Below are 6,000 nucleotides of genomic sequence, written 5' to 3'. Positions count from 1 at the left end.
AGAAATGTCCTGTTCACAACAAAACATCTGTGACTTGTCTCTTTTAAGTTGTTTTGTGAAGCACTTTGTAAACTTGTGTTTTTAAAGGTGCTATAAAGTTATAACATAGCAAAAGTCCAAACTGCAGAGGTGCCACCACACAAGACTAGCCCATATGATTAAGCTGGATTTCATTTCTACCATTTATAACCTCTAGACTGTACCTTTCAAATATGATTTATTGGTTTGCCCTGTAAAAATTAACCAAATATAGGCAACATCCCTCAAATTGATACAGAGAGTAGCCTAAAGCAGAATGGTATTGAGGTAATAAACGTGATGTGGGAAGAACTCTCATATCACAACTGTATCAAACATCATATCGAACCAAATCTCTTTGTAATTAAGTCATATCGTTATCAAATCGCATTTGAATCGCAATACAGCAGAACAATCCTGCCTAGGAGCTATCCAAGGTTAGGCTACTTAACCAAAGTCTCTTGAAATATCAAACAAAGAAGCTTGAATGGCCAAAATCCAGAAGTTATCATGACGTGAACCATATGTTGCGGTGTAAAAAAAAAAAAAAAAAAAGACCGTTGGTTCGGTAGAAATCCGGCTTATCTTGAAAGTAATTTAATTTTATTTATTTTTATTTGTGTTTTATTTATTCTTATTTATGTTAGCAGTTGCCTCTTTGGTAATGTTTCAAGACCAGAAAATACTTGCTTGTGAATTTAAGAAATAAAAACAGTTGATTCTACAAAAGGAAACCAATTGGTCATTCATTATTAAGTGAAATATGTTATTTTCTCTTGTGTATTCATAATTGCTCTTTAACCAAGCAAAAATACGTTTTATCCGATTACTCGATTAATCGATGTAATTTTCAGTAGAGTACTCGATTACTAAAATATTCGATAGCTGCAGCCCTACAAATAGCATAAGTTACCATGGTGATCTAGCCGGGTTAAAAGAGCAACCTTTGTAGTACAGGGTAGCCTGGCTTTAGACTCAACATACCTCGCTGACCCACTGGCTTCGCAGTAGACGATAATATGATCTCTGCTTTGTTGTAGATCTTTACAGAACACAAGCAGATGATGCTGCATTCATGACAACTCGGAAATACGGGACAAAGGCGGTCCCATATTGATTCAAAACGGGATGCACTAATTTAAAAATACGGAACGATTCCGTATTTTAAGGGACGGGTGGCAACCCTAGCTCTAATACTTGTTACTAGTCGAGGCTTTAGTTGTCGGTGTGGGTCAGGAATCGGTCCATGGCTCCAGCGCTTCACTCAGACTGTATTTCTGTCTTTGCGGTCCTGACTGCTGCTGCTGCTGAGAGAGAGACGTGCTGGCACAGCTAGCAGCCCTGAGCCGTATATAATACCGTATAGGTTAATAACCACTTGGCGGTCAGGTTAGCACGTCCTTTTTATGGGTGAGTGAGTGCACATCCGTTACACTTAGATAAGACTTAGTTTCATGGTTGGTAGTGGAAATAATCTTTTCTCTCCTCCTTAATTTATCATGGAAATAAATAAGGAGTAATAAGGAACATGTGACACTTCAAGACTCATGGTGAGCGAGGAGGAGGAGAAACCAGAGAGAGGAAGACCAAAGGGCATGGAAATAAAGAGAGAGAAAGGTCTTAAACAAAGAGAGGGAGAGAGATGGAGGTGTTTGACATGGCCGACCCGTGTCAAAATAAATCACAAGCAGCAAAGTGTTTTAAAATGTCGGCCTGCTGCTGAGAGGAGCAGGCGCTCGTGATTTACTGCAACAAGGTTGGTTTTTAATCATCAGCAGATCTGAGTCACATTTATGTTTTTGCTGTTGGAGGAATGAGTGTAGACCAACCAGTGCAACACACACACCGCTGATCTCCTCTGTCCAGGACTCAGCATCAAGACTACATCTCCTGTCAGCCCTGTGTCCTTTAGCTGCACATGCACATCTATGCTTACATATTAAATTAAATTATTTGACAATACATTAAAAAAAAAAAAATCATGAAACATTGGCTGGTGAAACATCAGCAAACTACAAAATGTCCATAACCAGTGTGACAGTGTTTTTGTCCCACAGTCAAAGCCATATGGAGAAGAAAAACAAAACAAATATCACAATGAGTGAATAGATTCAATATGTGCCATTTAGTGCAAATATTAATATGAAGCAGGTCCAGTGTGTTGCGCCCTGTCTATTACATGAGCATTTTTTACTATTTCTATTATTTTCTGTTATTAGATATAGTCCAACGTCTATTTTCACGATTTATTTTGAATCATTAAACTGATTTTTGATTTTTGTTTCCTTTCTACTGTATGCTCCAGAATATCACTTATTACTTAGGACAGTACATCTGTTTGCTTTTTTGCCTGCAAAACAAAATATTTTGTACAAATTTTGTTTTTTAAAATAAAATATTTTCTTCTCCCATTATTACTGGTGCTCTAACTTTAATGTCTCTCAGTTACATTGGTGATGATGCAGTATTAACATAAAGTACATAAAGGTCTTGATTCTGTCAGTCTGTCTGATGCTATGTCTGTGGTCTGTGACCAGTCAGTGTCAGAGTCTATGCTATTTTCTTTAAGCTTCACAGTTGTCACCATTGTCAAAACTATTAGTTTCTTCCTCTTGCGTTTATTCTGAGTGACACCAGGTGTTGGAGGTAAAACAGATGGAAGAGGAGGAGGAGGAGGAGGAGGAGGTGGTGGTTGCTTTTAAAGGAGGTCTAGTGACTCCATGTGTCTCTGATAAATCATGAGACCTCGAAGCAGACCAACTGTCTCCAAGGTCAGCTGGCCACACAGCCAGTGGCCGACCTGCACCACTGTATGTGTCTGGGTGTGTGTGTGTGTGTGTGTGTGTGTTCCTTTAAATCTTCGTGATTTACAGGAAGACACATGTTGAGCTTCAAAAAATATTACAATGTATTAGGCAAGGCAAGGCAATTTTATTTGTATAGCCCATTTTGACAGTTTGTCTCAAAGGGCTTTACATAGCATGTTACTGCTGTGCATATTTCTGTTTTGCCCATAAAACCAATGAGGGGAATACAGAGGTACTAGAGGGGTCACCACACCCTGACTGACCCCTTAGAATAACATTCAAAGCAGGAACACAAAGTAATCTAGTGTATTTATAGTGGACGCGACTCCTCACACCAAACTGCGGACAGTTACGGTCTGTTTGACTCAGCTGAGTTCAACTCTTCTTATGTAATATCAAAATGTTGTTTTCATGTTGCCCGATGTGGAACCAAACCAGGCCGCCTGCTGCGAGGACCGCAGCCTCAACACATGGGGCGGCTGCTCCACCAACGGAGCCAAACACCGTGACCGCTCCCAAATGTTGTTTTCTTTTAAAGGGATAGTTCATTTAAATTTCACTCATTATCTACTCACCCTCATGTGGACTAAGGGCTGGGAGAAGTTTCAGAGTCCTCTGTGGCTTCTCTGAGTTACAGGGGGTCATGTTCAGAGGGAACAGCAGCTATGAACTGAGTTGCAGGAACAAGGTAAATAAAGGTTTTTTAAAGCAGGTGAGGTTTCCCCACACCTCAGTCTGAGAGAGCTGTGAGAGTGTGAAGCAGACTCCCTAGGAAACAGGCTTGTGCTAAAAGCAGCTGATGATGGAGCTCAAAACAAACAGGCTCTGCTCTGCCTCCTCTGTAATCTTAGAGTCCCAGGAAGTAAAGACCCATTCCACTGGGTCTGTTGTTGATGGTGACGCTGGTCGTCATGGCTCCACTGTTTCTATGGTTACAGCTGTGAATTCTGGTCCCACAGCACAGGGTGGTGATCCTGTTGAACAGGTGAAACATCAGTATGTGTGTGTATGTGTATGTGTATGTGGATGTCTGTGTGTCTGTATTCTACATTTCAATGATTTTGTGATGATTGAGAAGCAGACACATCCAATGTGATTGATGACTCTGACCTGCACCTCTGAGGCAATAAACCATCAACACACACACACACACACACACACACACACACACACACACACACACACACACACACACACACACACACACACGCGCGCGCACACACACACACACGGTCACACAACCCACTAATGAAAAGATGGAGGAATATTCTGTCACCAGCTGCTTACTAATACACATGCACAGACACACACACTCATACACACAGGGCAGTCAGCTCGTTGCTAAACACAGACATGGAGGCATGATTTATGCCCACAGATACTTGAGGAGAAGTGAGAGGTGGACATGTCACCGAGTGGGTAGAGATAAATCAGTGTTCGGCTTCTTCCTGCACTGAAAATCCCCAACACCTGATGTCATACCAACATAACATGACCTCTGACCTGCACTAAGACTCTACACTGGTCTAAGCTCTGCATCTTGCTCTTCACACAGTTTCATCACAGCTTGGTGGAAGTTTGGAAATAACCTGTGTCAGCATCACTGTAATAATAATAATAATAATAATAATAATAATGGTTTACATTTATATAGCGCTTTTCTACTGATACCCGATACCCAAAGCACGTACAGAAACCATTATTCATTCATACCACATTCACACCGCTGCTGTCCTGGGGCAGACTGACAGAAGAGTGGCTGCCCCTCCGACCACCACCATGATCATTCATACACATTTACACGGGGCAAGTTGGGTAAGGTGTCTTGCCACTACGACAGAGACTGGGAGAGAGTGGGATTCGACACGACAACCTGCAGGGCAGAGGATGTTGTTACGATGCCATGTAAAGCCCTTTGAGACAAACTGTTTGTAAAAACGGGTTATACAAATAAAATTGCCTTGCCTTGCCTCGCCTCGCCTCGCCTCGCCTCTACCCCCTGAGCCACTGCTCAAACAACATGTGACCAACGTCTCAGGATTTTTGGTGTCACAGCGGGAACATCAGATCAGGTCAGATCCTCCTCCTGTCGTTAAATGCTTTCTTCATAAAATCTGATACTAAATGTAATGAAAACCAGATGAAAATGTAGAAACTTAGCTCTCTTGTGTCTTTCCATGTATTAATGTAAGATTTTTTTTCTTCAGTTTTTTTGTTGTTGTTGTTGTTGTTGCAAATTTTCCAGTGGAGAATCATTTGTCTCCCTCTCATAGGTCAGAGTTAGAAATAAATAAGTGCAATAACCTATTTGTTGTGTGTTTGACGAATGTTACTATAACATAACAGGGGGCATTGTTGCCATCTTGGCATCGCCTGATGTGAGACCCGTGTGGAGCAGATTTTAGAGCGTGGTGGTTTGTGGCATGTATACGCTCAGGCAGCTGTTAATCTGCTGTTAAAGAAGTCATGTCATCAACTACACTAAGCCTTAATAAAGAGGTGAGTTTGTAAACAGTCATAGAGGAGGAAATGGACTGACCAAATCTCTTTTGTACCAGGCTGTAAACATGTTTGTTTCTGCTGGAAAGTCAGACATTTTAATATGGAGGACTGACTCACAGTTGGAGACATCCTCTACTGATCTGTAGAGGGACTGCAGCTTTTAGCGTTTCAGTGTTGGCTTCATTTTGAAGCTTGGAAGTTGACACTTGGTTTTCAATAATATTATAATAATAATAATATTTTCTACAACGATAGAGAACAACATTGTATAGTATTATATCAGTTTATCTGCACTGGTGAGCAAACTGATCCATTGTCTCATAGAAAAACTAATGTTTTACAGGAAAGATATTAGTGGAAGCTTTTTTAATGCATATCACATGATACTGTTGTGATTTTAACATTTATCCTAACTATGAACACTATCTTGAGGGGGAGTTGCACCTAGGAAATAAGGACAATAACATGCAATTCATCAGATATCATCTCCCTCAGTCACTGCGGCTGAGCTCCTGCCTCCCACGTCGCCTCCTTTTGCCACGAGTCATCATGATTTTTAAGATGTTTCCCATCTTTGTGACTGCAGTTCTGACAGTTCCGGCAGCAGCTCTCCGGCCTCTTTGTTCCTCTGTAAGCTGCCTTATGTCGCCTTGAACACTCACTTAAGAGAAAC

The sequence above is a fragment of the Trachurus trachurus genome (assembly GCF_905171665.1).
Source record: "Trachurus trachurus genome assembly, chromosome: 20".
Classification (NCBI taxonomy): domain Eukaryota; kingdom Metazoa; phylum Chordata; class Actinopteri; order Carangiformes; family Carangidae; genus Trachurus; species Trachurus trachurus.
Note: the sequence above shows the minus strand (reverse complement) of the source record.